Source organism: Mustela nivalis (genome assembly GCF_964662115.1).
Source record: "Mustela nivalis genome assembly, chromosome: 12".
Classification (NCBI taxonomy): domain Eukaryota; kingdom Metazoa; phylum Chordata; class Mammalia; order Carnivora; family Mustelidae; genus Mustela; species Mustela nivalis.
Window position 1 is genome coordinate 90,398,820 of NC_139031.1, and position 15,146 is coordinate 90,413,965.

Genomic DNA, 15,146 nt, shown 5'->3' on the forward strand with positions numbered 1-15,146 from the left:
AACTCCCCACGTGGACTCGCCGGAGGGAGAAGCCGGCCATCAGGCAGCAAGGCAGGACAAGCACAGGGAAGCTGTGCAGCCCCCAGGAACCACCACCCCTCTGGCCTCTGGTCATGGCAAACCCAATCTCATGGCCCACACCAGGCATCTGCCCCCTCCCCTTGGGCTGGCCCTGAAGGACTGCCAGGAACTGCGCCTCCCAGATGGACCACCTGCCCTCCCTGCACCTGGACTGGGCCTCAGCCTGGCATCTCAGAGCAGCTGCCGCCTCCTCCCCTTGCCACCAGCTCAGCCAGTTGCCAGACCCTGAGCAAGGAAGTCCCCCAGAACCGCAAGTATGCTGAAAAAAAACGTGCTGTTCAGGCCACCCGCCAGGGGTCCCAACATCCAGGACACGGTGGAGAGAGGTGAGGCCAGCAGCGTCCTTCCTTGGGACTCACCCCATCCTGCCCCCAGAAATATGTCATTGAGAGACATCTACCTGACCAAGAGCCGGGGTCTCTATTCTGACCCCCCTAGGACGGCTTTTCTGCTACTGAGGTCCCAGTAAATGACGGGGTCATTTTCTCAGTCTCAAACCAGCAAGGACTCAAAAGACATTCTCTTTTTTTAATCAGCTTGACTTGACTCTTAAAAGCCCCACAGCGCCCTTGGTGCTGGGGGCCTCAGAATCTGAACACTCATTTCTAATCACTTCGAACAGGAACCGTGATTTCCACCAGCAAGAAGGCCCCACCCAGGCAGGCAGCAGGGTGACCTCCTGGCTCAGAGCGGTCCCTCAACCAGGCCTGCCCTCTTCCCCTCTCCTCCCTGCCCTTCCCTGCACCCTTGCAGCTGTCCTCCTGGCTTCTCCCCTACAAGCCAACGTGGTCCACGGCCCCTGGAGCTTCCGGCCACAAAGGGCAGCCTCACCTGGGTACAGTCCAGAGACCATGCCGGCCCCTGCCTGTCTGTGGCTCTCCGTAGCCTGTCCTGGTGGGGGCCGGGGCCCCCCAACCCGACCCTCCTGCTCTGCTCAGGGGTCCCACGGACTCAGCCCCGCAGGAAACACCCTTCATCCCGCTGCAGATGCCCCCACCACCTCCTGCGGCCTACTCTCCGAAGTCCACCCCATCCCAGTCTCTCGCTCTTTCTGGGGACCGCCCCTTCCCCTCCAGCCGCACAGGCAAGCCCACTCGTCCCCCGGGGCGGACGCAGCGAGCCAGCAGGCCGTAAGGGCCCCCGTCAGCCAGCGCAGGGGCGCAGGGGTCGCGTCCTCACTCACCTCCCGCTGCTGCCCGCCCAACCTGTGGCCGCAGCAGCAAGGTCCGGCCCTGCGCTTTCCTCCAGTCTCTGAACCGCCCCAACATGCCGCCCCCCACCCAACGCCTCAGGGAGCCTGCCCTTGACGCGCACCACCTGCGCCCGCCGAAGCGCCCGCTCCCCGCGGCACTTGGCCACGAAGACCCGCCCCTCCCTGCTCCACCCGCTCTATGCCCGCGCCCACCTGCCCGCCCCGCCGGCCCCGCCCCGCCAGCCCCGCCCCGCCCACCGGTCCGTCATTGTCGGCCCCGCCCCTACCCCAGCCCCGCCCTCCCCGCCTCTACTGGCTCTGCCCCCTCTGTCAATCCCACACCGCCCCTCCCCCCGCCCCTGCAGCTCCGCCCCCTGTCCCTGTCAACCCTTCAACTTGCCCCTGCAACTCCAGCCCGCAGCTGCCCCTGCTTCTCAGCTGGGCGGTTCGGCTCTCACCCGGTTTCCTGGCAGACCCTGGGGGGCAGCGGCGGCCCCTCTCCCGGCCGCCCCCACCCGGCTCACGTCCCGCCTCACCCCGCCCTCCACGCGGGGGCTCATCTGCTGAGCCGCACCTCGCCAGGTTTGGGAAGGAGTCCGGGGGTCCAGCCCACACCCCACAGGTGCCCCACGGCGACCCGGGGGCGGGCCTTCCCACAGCGAGCCCGGCTGCGGCCCAGGTCCGACCCACCGCAGTGCCTGCAGGGGGTCGCTGCGTTCCCGCAGGTCTCAGAGTTCACAGCCGAGCAAACCAAAGCCTTGAGTCAAAGCAAAGGACCCAACCATGGTTCATCTGCTGGCCCAGGCACCCCGCAGCTGGGGACGGAGTTGGGGGTGGAGGTCTGCTCTGGATGGGAACAGCCCTCTTGAGCGCCCCGCCAGCAGGCCAACCGATCCTTCTGGAACAGGCTGGGCAGGCAGCAGAAGCAGCTGGCCGTTCCTCCAGTCTCCCCACTGCACACTCACCAGTCGGTGCTGAGACCGGCTGGAGCGGTACCGCGTTCTCCCCAGCCTGGCCGGGCCCAGATAGACTCAGCTCAGGGGGTCCGGGCCAGGCTCCGGTCGAACCAGCCAGGGACGCCCTTCACTTGTTCCCTCCCCTTCGTTTAAACTGAATCAAGCTGCTATTTGTGTATTAGGGGGATGCCCTTTTCCTACCTCTGACTGAGACTAGCTCTGGGGAAGGAAGAGAGGGGTCCTTCTATGGTTTCGATCGACTTAGGTAACTGGGCAGGAAACATTAACTTCTACATGAAACGGAGGGCTGCGATTGTTGTTATGTATTTCCTGCTTATGCTATGACTACTGCGACCGTAGTACGCATTACCCATGCTCCTGGCAGAAAACGGAACCAACGAGGTAGTTGGAAGAACGCGTGGAAGGCGCCCCCACCTTTATGACCTGCTGGGGGACCCGCACCTGTTTACACTCTGTTTTCCCCTCCCTCTCGAACACACTGAACAACCCTTCCACGTGTGGCAGCTGCAAACTGCTCCGGCAGAGGACGCCAACTCCGGGGACGCCAGGAGGGAATGTCAGCCTCCCGGCCTTCCCGGCCTCCCCTGCCTCCCTGGCCCTGGGGCTAGAGCCAGAGGGAGAGCATGCTGGTCCCCAGCAGGATTTGGGCAAAAATGTGTCCCACTGGGCAGGAGCTCCGGGTCCTGCTGCAGGAGTGATGTGCAGAGCCCAGGCCCACAAGGGCCACCAATCCCCAGTGACAGGATGGCTCTCCCTCTGGGGACCGCGTCCCACCGCCGTCCAGGGAGGACACGGGGAAGCAGGTCTGAAGAAGCCTGGCTGGAGACCAGTGTGGATAACACTGCACCGTATCTGTGAACACCCGTATCCCTGTGGCCTCGGCAGTGTCCACGCAAGCCACACGTGCGAGAGCCTGGTTTGTGGACTGCCTTCTGTGTCGAGTGTCACCTCACACACAATCCCCACGCTCTGACCTAGATCACGACTTGTCCTCTTCGGAGCAGACAGCATTCCTTCCAGGGGTCGCCGAGCACTTTCTCAGCCGACAGGCACTGGGGATGTGTCCGATGTCCCTCCTCAGAAATGGCCTGCCATGAACATCTCGGTTATTTCCATAGAGTTATTAAGGCACATTAGCTGGGCGATTCACAACAACTTACCACACCACCAGTGATGAAAACGGCCTGTTCTTCGGCTGCCCTGGTGTCCAACCCGGGCCCTTCCCAGGCCCTTGAAATCCCGGTGGCTCCCAGCCCGGTCCTCTGAGCCCCTGTAAGAAACTAAAGCTCTGCACCATCCCTGCTGTGCTAATGTCCTGGGGCCACCTCAGCAAAGCACCACAGACTGGTGGCTTAAACAGCAGAAAGGTATTGTCTCCCAGGCCCAAGGGCTAGAAGTCCAAGATCAAGGTTCCGGTTCCTCCTGAGGCCATGAGGGAGAGTCTGTTCCGGCCTCTCCCCAGCTTCTGGGAGTTGGCTGGAGATCCCTGGTGCTCCTTGGTCTGTAGAAACATCACCCTGCCCTCTGCCTTCATGTTCACATGCCGTTCTCCCTATGTGCCTGTCTCTGTCCAAATTTCCCCTTTTTAGAAAGACACAGTCATATTAAATGAGGAGTCATCCTACACCAGGATGATTCATCTTAACTCATTACATCTGCCACAACCCTAATAAGGGTCACATTCTGAGATCCCGGGGTTAGCACTCCAACATATGAATTCTGAGGAGACACAATTCAACCCCCAACACACACGGGCCCTCACCTCAGCTCCACCTGATGTGCCACTGTGTGCACCAGACAAACATTTCCCAAATGATGTTCCTCAGACTTTACCTCTGCAGGAAGTCAACAGATGGTAGGTACAAAGGGGGCTTTTTAGGCAAAGTTTGAGAATTAGTAAGTTAAATGGTGTTTTCCTTCCTTCCTTCCTTGCTTGCTTTTTTTTAATTGCAGGACTTCTCAGAGCCTTTAATATGGTCATCTGTGCTAGGAGTGTCCAACTAGGGAGTCATGAGGTGCAGCCTCTCCCTAATTATTTCACCACAGCTTTGAGCAGTGGCAGTATCGTAGCCAAAGAGGTTTATCCAAGGTGCAATTATTGCTAATTGAAACCTAATTATTTCACCACAGAAATCTTTACTCAAGAAGTGTCATGAGGGCCAGGAATGGGGGGGCAGAGGGTCTTTGAGTCTCCAGGCCTCAATCCTGACCCCCTTCTGAAACCCTATGAGGCCCGCCGAAGTCCAGCGACAGATGTCTGCTGAATGAACCCCCACTACAAAGTAGGAAACGGCGAGGAAGGGCAGAAACACCGCCGCCGCCAGCCAGCGTCCACCGCCCAGCCACAGACACACACCCGAATGTGAGAGAGGAACGGCTTCCCCAGGAGTCCTGCGGGCGCAGCTCAGAGGAAGACCCCGGCAGGGCCCCGCACGACCACTTGTGCCAGGTGCCCTGAGGAGATCTGGGTGTGAGTGTGCACAGTGGTGACTAATCGTTGTGACTTTCTGCAGTCACACCAAGGTCAGCCAGTCCCACACAGATGAAGAGCCTGACCTTGGCACGTGTCTGCAGCGTCAGGTTTCAGTCTCACAGCTCACACCGTCACCCTCCTGCACTCCCCTGCGGCCCAAAGACACCCTCGAGCAGCTTCCTGGAGGGCTCCAAGCAGCAGAGGTGACGGGCCCAAGACGGGCCTCAGCCCAGGGGACACGGTGAGGTCTGGAGAGGGAGGAACATGCTGGGACAGAGCTACTGTGGGAAGACGAGAAGGTTCTGGAAAGATGGTGGCGATGGCTGTGCACACCGCAAATGTCCTCAGGCTACGGAAATCAGTTTAAATGGTAAATTTTATATTATGTGTATTTTACCACAAGGGAAAAAACAAAGGGATGGAGAACACGGGAGCAGCCGCACTGATTTCAGAGGGAGCAGAGGGAGCAAGGGGGTTATCAGGGTAAAGAGAGGCCTCACACGCGACAATCCTTAGTGTGGACACTGAAAGTGCATCAAACGGCACGAGGAAAACCGGACAGAACTGTAAGAAGTCGATGAGTCACCACCCTCCATGGGAAGCGGACGCACCCAGCAGGCAGAAAACCACGAAGGCCGGCGCCACACTCGCCGGCACCCTCCGCCAGCTAGGTCTATGGGACATTGACAGCGCCTTCGCCCAGCAAGAGCGGAACACACGTTCCCGAGCTCACACACACATGCACCCAGACCACATTCTGGGCCATAACACACTGTACCACACTTGTTAGATGAGACGTCATACACATCGTGCTCTCAGATCACAGTGGGATCACACTGGAAACAAAAGCAGAAAGACCGCTGGAAAACCTCCAAACACAGGAAGGTCAAACTACACACTTCCAAAAAACACACGGGTCAAAGAAAAAAATTCAAGAAAAAATTTTAACTATTTTAGTTAAATGAAAATGAAAATAAAACCTAACAAAATTTGCAGGACTTACTAACATCAGTGCTTAGAAGAAAATTCAAGTCATTGAATGCATATAGTAGAAGAGAATACTTAAAACCAATAATCTAAACTTCCACCTTAGGAAACTAGAAAAAGAAGAGCAAATTAAATACAAAGCAAGCAGGGATGCCTGGGTGGCTCAGTGGGTTAAGCCTCTGCCTTCAGCTCAGGTCATGATCTCAAGGTCCTGGGATCCAGCCCCGAATTGGGCTCTCTGCTCAGCGGGGAACCTGCTTCCTCCTCTCTCTCTGCCTGCCTCTCTGCTTACTTGTGATCTCTGTCTGTCAAATAAACAAATAACATCTTTAAAATAAATAAATACAAAGAAAGCAGCAGACATAATAAAAGAGCAGAAATCAATGAACTTGAAAACAGGAAATAAATAGAGAAAATCAACGAAACCAAAACTGATCTTTTGAAAAGATCAATAAAATTGATAAGCCTTTAGCCAGGATAAGAGAAAAGGAGAGAGGGCACAAATTACTAACATCAGATATGAAAAGGGGCCAACACTGACCCCCGGAAATTAAAGGATAATAAAGGATACGATGAGCAACTCTACGCCCAGAAGTTGGCGACACAGATGAGATGGACCAGCTCCTTGAAAGACATAATCTGCCAAAACTCACACAAGAAGAAACAGATGATCTGAAGAGGCCTATATCTGTTAAAGAAATTGAATCAACAATTAATAACCTTCCCAAACAGAAGGCATCAGACCCAGTGGTGTTTGGCATAACACCAAATGGATATTCTTGTGGGTTCCAGTGGGTTCACTGGTGAATTCTACCAAACACTTGAGGAAGAAGTTATACCAATTCTCTACAATCTCTTCCAGAAAAAAAAAGAAGCAGAGGGACTATTTCCTAACTCATTCTGTGAAGCTATCATTACTCTAAAACCAAAACCAGACAAAGACATTATAAGAAAAGGAAACTACAGACCAACATCTTTCATGAATACGGATGCAAAAGTCCTTAACAAAATCCTAGCAGAGTCCAACAATACACTCCACGGCCAAGCAGCAACGTCTCCCCAGCAGGCAAAGCTGGCTAGTTCAACATTTGAAAACCAGCTCACATAACCATCACACCCACTGATTTAAAAGGAAAATCACATGATTGTATCAACAGATACAGCAGAGCCTTTGACAACATCCAACATCCATCCGTAGTAAAAATCTCAGCAAACTGGGAACAGAGCTACCGTAACTTGATGAAGAACAAACACTGCATTGGCTCAAGATATCAGAGTCTAGATGGCTTAAAAACAGGAACTTATTTTCTCACACTTCTGGAGGCTGGGGGTCCAAGATCAAGGTTCCTCGGGGTCTGGGCTCTTTTGTGAGCTCTCTTCTCTAGACTGGCAAGTGACCACCATCTCCCTGAATGCTCACAGGGCCTTTCCTCAGTGGGTACACAGGAAGAGAGAGCCAGTAAACTCTCCGGCGTCTCTTCTCATAAAGACCCAATCTTATGACCTCAATTAACCTTAATTACCTCCTAAAGATCTTATCTCTAAATACAGTCCCACTTGGGGCTAGGGCTTTAACCTATCAATCTGGAGGGCCGGGCCACAGTTTAATCCTTAGCAAGAACCTACAAAAAACCTACAACTAACCTCATACTTTTGGAGAAAGTAGATGCTTTCCTCTTCAACATTGTACTGGGAATCCTAGCAGATTCACTAAGACAAGAAATGGAAATAAAAGTTATACAGATTGGGAAGAAAGAAATAGAGCTGTCTTTCTTTGCAGATGAATGATTACCTATGTATAAAGTCTCCCAAATGGTTAAAAAAAACAAAAACAAAAACCACAAATCTTCCTGGAACTAATGAGCGATTATAAAAAAGTTGCAGGATATAAGATTCATATACGAAATTAACTGCTTTTCTACACACCAGCAACAAGCAACGGAATCTGAGATTTAAAATGCTATACTGTTCCCATCACCCCCCAAAAATGAACTAACGATACTTGGGTATCACAAAACAGGTGCAAGATTTACAGAAGAGAAACTCCCAACTTCCACAAACGAGATCCAAGAACGAAATGAATGCAGAGACGTCTCACGTCCATGGGTAGAAGACCGTCCTGCTGTCAGGACGTCTGTTCTTCCCCACGTGGCCTAGCTTCAACACAGTCCTGATCAAGATCCCAGAAAGATGGGGCGCCTGGGTGGCTCAGTGGGTTAAGCCACTGCCTTCGGCTCAGGTCATGATCTCAGGGTCTTGGGATCGAGTCCCGCATCGGGCTCTCTGCTCAGCGGGGAGCCTGCTTCCCTCTCTCTCTCTCTCTGCCTGCCTCTCCGTCTACTTGTGATTTCTCTCTGTCAAATAAATAAATAAAATCTTTAAAAAAAAAAAAAAAAGATCCCAGAAAGAACCGAAACTGCTACTAAAGTCCATTTGGAGGCAAAAGACCCAGAGTAGCCGACACAAGATCACAGAACGGAGTCGGAGGCTGATGCCATCCGGCTTCAAGACTTAGTAAGAAGCTGCGGTAATCGAGGCCGCGTGGTTTGGTGGAAAGAGAGATAACACATCAATGGAAGCAAACAGAGAGTCCAGAAAGGGACCCACACACGGAGTCAACCGACTCTTGGCGAAGAGTAAAGGCAAGCCGGCGGAGGAAACCTTCACAACAGATGGTGCTTGCTGTGGTCTGAATGTTTGTGTTTCCCAAATCCACACGTTCGAATCTGAGCTCCCAAGGTGAGGTCTCAGGTCTTTGGGAGGTGAGGGGGTCAGGAGGCTGGAGCCCCACCAATGGGACCAGCGCCTTAGAACAGAGACCCCGGAGAGATCTTGCCACACTTCCACGGCAGGAGGACACAGGGACAACAGCTGTCTAGGCTGTGGACTCTCCCCAGACGCTACATGTGTGGGCACCATGACCTTGGAATTCCAGCCCCCCAAACCGTAAGAAATCATTTTTCATAAGCCACGCAGCTTGTGGTATTTTGATCACGGTAGCCTGAACAGACCAAGTCCTAGAACGACTCACTCTCCAGATGCCAGAAAAAGAGAGAGAGAGAATCTAGACACAGACATTACATTTATTACAAAAATTAACTTGGGGCGTCTGGATGGCTCAGTGGGTTGAGCCTCTGCCTTCAGGTCAGGCCATGGTCTCAGGGTCCTGGGATCGGCCCCCCCCCATCGGGCTCTCAGCAGGGAGCCTGCTTCCCCCTCTCTCTCTGCCTGCTTGTGATCTCTCTCTCTGTCAAATAAATAAATAAAATATTTTTTAAAAAATTAACTCAAAACGGATTGTAGACCTACATGTAAAAGGCAAAATTATAAAAGTCCTAGAATACATTGTAGGAGAAAATCTACGTGACCTTGGGCTTGGCAATGACTTTCTCAGATACGGTACCACAAGTGTTTCCATGAAGGACACAAATGACCGAATGGGCTTCACCAGAATAAAACCTCTGCTCCGGGACAGGTTAGGACACTGAGAAAATGAGCCACAGACAAAAGGAAGTATCTGCCAGACACACATCTGGGACTGGACTTGCATTAAAAATACACAAAGAATTACTGAAGCGCAACAGTAAGAAAAACAAACACTCCAGTTTAAAAATGGGCCGAAGACAGGCACAGACACCTCGTCCAAGACAAAGTAAGCACGTGGACAGACACCCCACGTCCAGTGTTGTCAGGGAAACGCAGATTAAAATGACAAGGAGATGGGGCGCCTGGGTGGCTCTGTGGGTTAAAGCCTCTGCCTTCAGCTCGGGTCGTGATCCCAGGGTCCTGGGATCGAGCCCCACGTCGGGCTCTCTGCCCCGCAGGGAGCCTGCTTCCTCCTTTCTCTCTGCCTGCCTCTCTGCCTACCTGTGATCTCTGTCTGTCAAATAAATAAAATCTTTAAAAAAAAAAAAAATGAGAAGGAGACTCCGTTATGCCCCGATTAGGACGCCGGAGATCCAGGACCCCGACACTGTCCAGTACTGGGTGCAGAGTGGCGGGAGCGCCCTCCTTGCTGGTGGGGCGCAGACGGGTGCCACTGCTCTGGGGGACACTGGGGATATCTCACCAACACTCTCTTACCATAGGGTCCAGCAATTGCACTACTGGGTATTTACCCAAAGGACCGCCCATGCCCCTGCCACTGTGGAGGCAGAGGGTGAGGGACGGAGGGCAGGGGGACACCCACGGGACAGGAGAGAGGGCCCTGCTGAGGCTGCCCTCCGTGCAGCCTGTCCGGCCACCCTGCGTGCTGCCTGCTCACTGTCCCCCGCTGTCCTTCCCCCCTTCTCTCCAGTAACCAACATTCTCCAGGACTGTCCAGTGACAACCACACTGGGTCCTCGCAGAAGCCACGGACCGAACCCAAGCACCAGGGATGCATCAAGCAAAGACCAAAATCAGGACAGAGGCAGGGCAGGAGAACCCCAGCACCACCCAGGACGGCTGCTCCCCCCAGGCTGGCTAGGTCAGATCTTCGTCTCTGGCATTCCTCTCCTGTGGGTACCGGGAGGCCTTGGCCAATCCAGCACCACCCCCGCCCCCGGCTCCCAGGGCCCATGTCCCGGGCAGCAGGAGGGCTGAGCCTGGAGGCTGGCGGTTTGGCCAACAGGGAGAAGCATCTGTGGGCCTGAAGCCCGTAGTGGACCCAGGGTGAGGCAGCGGGGCTGGGGCTGATGGCATCCCTGTGTCCACGGGCCACCAGGGGCTTGCACCTCCTTCTCTGTAAGCGGTCTGCTTCCACTGTCAGCCCCATGTCAGTGGGAAGGAGGCTGTAGCAGCCCCTCTGTGGGGGGCCATCACCCCTTCACAGCTCCACCTGAAGGGGGCAGGTGCCTCACATGTTTGGGAGGGAAGCAGCAAGGTGAGTTCTGAGCTGTCCCTTAAAATGTACCTGGACACTGCGTCTGCTCCCAGACCCCGGATGGCAGGGATTCCAGTTTGCTGTGGAAACTGGTCATCAGCTGTGGGCCAGGCACAGAGGCAGTGACACTGGGACGGGACGGGTAAGCCCAGCCAGGCCTGGAGCCTCCACCACACGGCCCTTCTGTGCCTTACCCAGGCCCTCGCCCTGCCTCAGGGTGCCTACACCCCGCCCTGGCCTGTCCCCATGTCCACTCTGCAAGGCATGGGACAGGTGAGAGATGCAGAGAAAGGGGGGGTGTAGGCTCTGGCCACGGCCCAAGGACTCAAGAGGTCCTCCCCCTCAGAATCCTAGTCCAAAAGGAAAACTCCAGTGGGGCAAGGCGCACGCCCCGAGGTACCTGTCCATGCTCTGTGGCCTCCATGGACCATCAGGCCTGGTGGGCCCAGGAGGGTCCAGCAAAGGCCCCGAGGGAGCAGGTGCATAGGGTCCTGGGCAGCAGGTGCTGAGGCTGCCTGCCCTGCATGGGGATAATGACAACACGTCCAGCTACTGAAATCTCAAGAGAGGGTGCCCTGGCCTGCAGCCCACCCTGTGCCTCCGTGTCCCACTGCATGCCCAGGGGCTGCCCCCAATAGTGCCTGAGCCTGGCTCCATGTCCTCGGCCCTGGGATGGGCCCGGCACCCTCCCTGGAAAGGGGTCTGTGTCGCTGCCCCACTAGTGTGACCAAGGACAGATGCAGAAGCCCACCGGGAAGAAACAGGCCCGCCACAGTGATGGCTCTCCACAAAACGACACCTGGGACTTCTAGCTGGGGCTCTGCAGGGGCCAAGACACAGGGCCACCCAAAAACACAGGGCCAGGCAGTCAGGGACAGGGACAGAGCTAAGCCAGACCCCTGGAGAGAGCCCTGAGTGACTGCCCAGGTCACTCCTGCAGCAGCCACCAGAGGACGGACAGCAACAGGGATGGCCAGTATCTCCACTGGCTCAGGGGACACACTGCGTGCTGCGCACAAGCCCCCAGAGCTGCCCAGTGTCTACTGCATGGCGGCAGAGGCCAGAGGGGTGCGGGAACTGACAGTGACTTGGGCTTTTTCCTGCAAGGTGTGTTTCAATTAAAGCTTTAGGGACTTGGGGCGCCTGGGTGGCTCAGTGGGTTAAAACCTCTGCCTTTGGCTCAGGTCATGATCCCAGGGTCCTGGGATCGAGCCCCGCATCGGGTTCTCCGCTCCACGGGGAGCCTGCTTCCTCCTCTCTTTCTCTCTGCCTGCCTCTCTGCCTACTTGTGATCTCCGTCTGTCAAATAAATAAATAAAATCTTTAAAAAAAAAAAAAAAGCTTTAGGGACTTGTTTTTGTTTTATGTTTCAGGTCAAGCAGAAGTCAACCCTCTTTAGTTTTCTTCTCAAAGGGTACAAACATCCGTGTGATAGGCTTAGGGGCCCTGAGCTTCTAACAGGTAAGCTTTGTGGCAGGTCTCGGAGCAAAGGTGTGGGTTTCCACAGAACCAACACACGGGGACAGAAGAGACCCCAGAAAGTCCCTGCCCTAACCCTCCTGGTTTGTAGAGGGGGACTGAAACCAGCGACGTTCGATGGAGGCCCAGGGCCACACAGCCCAGTGTCACACAGTTGTGGCCAGAAGGAGGACACCACGTGAATGTCTTTTAAACATGTCCTGTGCACAACCTGTTCACGGCAGCTGGGAGACAAAGACAACCGGAATGTCCGGCAACAGATGAACAGAATGTGGTCCGTCCCCAGCCTGGAAGAGGAAGGACCCCCTGACCCACTCCCACGTGGCTGACCCCGGAGGCTGCCACGCTGAGTGGAAGGAGCCGCACACAGAAGGACACGCTGTAGGGTTCCAGCTCCGGGAGATGCTGGGAGGCATCCAACCCACAGGGCCGGAGAGCAGACGGGGGCAGCAGCGCGGGGCAGGGGATGGGGGCTAGTGTCTCCCTCGCGCGGGACAGTGCCGGGGAGAAAGTTGTGGGAACAGACTGTGGTGGTGGCCGCCCCCCAGAGTGGATGTGCTCGATGCCACTGAAGCGTTCGCTTTGAGCCAGTGAGGACGGGGAGAGTGACCTCGCAAGCATCTCACAATAGACTGTCCTCGTGCTGTGCGCAGCTGGGTCTCCGAGAAACAATCAGGGGGAGGGTAGAGGCTGGTGCTTGTAACACTTTCTTGACAACCAGGTTTTTCAGAAGACTTCCCTCCACACGCATCGGAAGAAGGCGGTGGGGGTCCGGGCAGAAGGCCAGGAGGGGACGGACGGCAGCAAGCATCTGTGGGGGCCTGGCACGGGCAAGGTGGCGGCTGGGCCCCATCGGCAACCCGGTTTGGGCACAGAGGAGCGGCCAGTCTACAGCGCCAACCACGCTCGTTGGGGGCCGGGGGTCTCTGGCTCTGAGCCAGCTCCTCTTCCCAGCCCCCCAGGGAAATGCTGCCGCCACCGGAGGCTTCAGGACCTGGGATGGCACACAGGGGACATGCCACAGCCTGGACTGGGACAGGCGGCCACGCAGCCAGCTCCTGGCATGCTGTGCGACCCACCCTCACGACAACTGGGGCTCTGAGGCGCCCCTGTCCACCCACAGCCCCACGGCCAGCCTGTGCGAGCCCCGCGAGGCCCACAAACCCACAGGCTATGCAGAGTGGGGTCCCGGGCACCTGGCTGGCTCCATATGGGGCAGGACACACTGCTGTGTGGGTGGAGGCTGGCACCCTATCTGCCCGACATGGGACAGCACAGAAGACTCGGATGAGGCCAGGAAGCAGACATCCTGACACTCGGAACAGCAGCTCAGCCCCGACGGAGGGACCTCGATGCCCAGCGCAAGGTCAGGGGCCATGAAGCCCGCCACACCCCTTCTGAGGAGAAGCCGTGGTCCCTAGGAAGGCATCAAGGGGGGACCCCGAAGGACCCTTCAAAGGCAGGGAAGGGGGAGTGACACAGAGGGACAAACCCAGCCCCCAAGCCCCCAGCAGGGAGGGGAACGCCAGTCCGTTGGTCGGCACACTCTGAACTGCTGTGGGAAGAGACAGGGGAACACCCCCCACAGGGCAGACTGTCCATCAGGCGATCAAGACAGGCGCTTGCTCATGTCCTCCAGGAAGTGAAACGTGCCGTCCCAGCTGGGCACCTCGAAGTTGTGTATCTCACAAGTCGCAGTGCTGCCACAGGACCCCAAGCAGACCCACCAAGGAGTGGGGGGAGTGCAGACGAGGGCCCCTGAGGAGCAAGGCCCTGGCCCGGGAGCCCCCAGATGGCACAGTCCAGGGCTAGGGAGGACAGAAGCCACTGGAGCCCCGGGACGAACCCCAAAGGCAAAGTATTTCGGAGGACCCCTCCCTGACACGTGCGTCCACCTGGCAGCTGCACTCAAGACAAGAGCGCCCCAGCTCAGGCCCTGCTCTGGGGAGGCTGGGGGAACCTCAGAGGGTGCTTGGGGACAGTGGGAGCCTGGAGGATGGGCAGGGGGAGTAGAGAGGAGGTAAGGAGAGGTACAGGAAGGGAGAAAGAAAGAAGAAAGCCCTGCTGAGGACCCAGAGAGGTGACCATACATCCAGGAATAACAGGACCTGGGGTCTGGGCTCCCTGCCGCCCCCACTCCAGCCCTCCTGGCCCTGTCATGGCCAACCCTGCTGACAGCAATCCCCTCTCTGAGGCTGGTCCCACACACCCTGGGACCCACTCTTCCTGCTCCCCAGGGAGCCTCGCCCTCCAGAGGCAGGAGCACAGGCCTCCCACCACCCCAGTGCCTTCCAGAACCAAGACACGTGGGCCTTGGCCCCAGTCTCGCCGCTCTGCTTGCTCTGAGACCGCTATGGACCAGCGCCAGCTGGGCCTGGCTTCAGAAACACGGAGGACAAGAGGCTCCGGCCTCCGCTGCCTCCACCGGCGCCCCAGCGGGCAGAGGGCCATGGGAACGGCTCACATTGGCTGGGCCACGGCCCCACACGGGCACGGTGGGGACAGCGCCAGGGAGCTGCGAGCCAAAGCCGCTCTCACTGCAAATCTCACTTCTCGGCAATTTGGGGGTTGAGAGCCAGATGCTAGAGTTCTCTCTTTTTTTCTACGTTGGTTTTATTTAGGTTTAAACATCTTTATTGAGATAGAATTCATGGACCAAACAATTCACCCACTTCAAGTGTATAATTCAATGGTTGTTACTACAGCACAGAACCGTCCGTCCGTCACCATGGACGGCGTAAGCTAAGCTCACATTCCCATCACCCGGCACGCGCTGTGCCCCCACGCTGCCCTCTGTGCAGACGAGCCACCTGCCCCAGATGCGTCAGGTAAAGGGACCATACGACACATGGGCCTCCAGACTGGCTTCTCTCCACACTCCCTGGGCTGTGCTGCCGTGCCGTGTACTGAACACACTAGACCTCATCGCAATCACGTGGACACGGCCTGTTCTCCTCACTCATTCATCAGTCGATGGGCATTCGGGGGCTTCGACTCTCTGGCTGTTAGGATTCCGGCTCCAAGGAGCAGGATTCTGTGTGGACCTGTGCTTTCCTTGCTCTTGGATACATGTCTAGGAATGGAACGTTTGGA

At 56.3% G+C, this 15,146-nt stretch overlaps 1 protein-coding gene across 15 annotated transcripts in view; it reads right to left on the bottom strand.

Moving 5' to 3' along the window:
* The window catches only part of CAMK2B (calcium/calmodulin dependent protein kinase II beta), a 79,626-nt gene that overhangs the window by 53,996 nt on the left and 10,484 nt on the right, over positions 1 to 15,146 (bottom strand). For 4 of the 15 annotated variants that reach the window (XM_082692079.1, XM_082692075.1, XM_082692077.1 and 1 more), the window contains exon 1: positions 1,265 to 1,478. The exons of 6 other annotated variants lie outside the window; for them this stretch is intronic. The gene's annotated coding sequence lies outside the window, so the exon portion shown is untranslated. Of the gene's footprint in view, positions 1 to 1,264; positions 1,479 to 15,146 lie in introns of those variants that run through there. 5 more of the 15 variants (XM_082692080.1, XM_082692078.1, XM_082692086.1 and 2 more) reach the window with 3 other exon arrangements.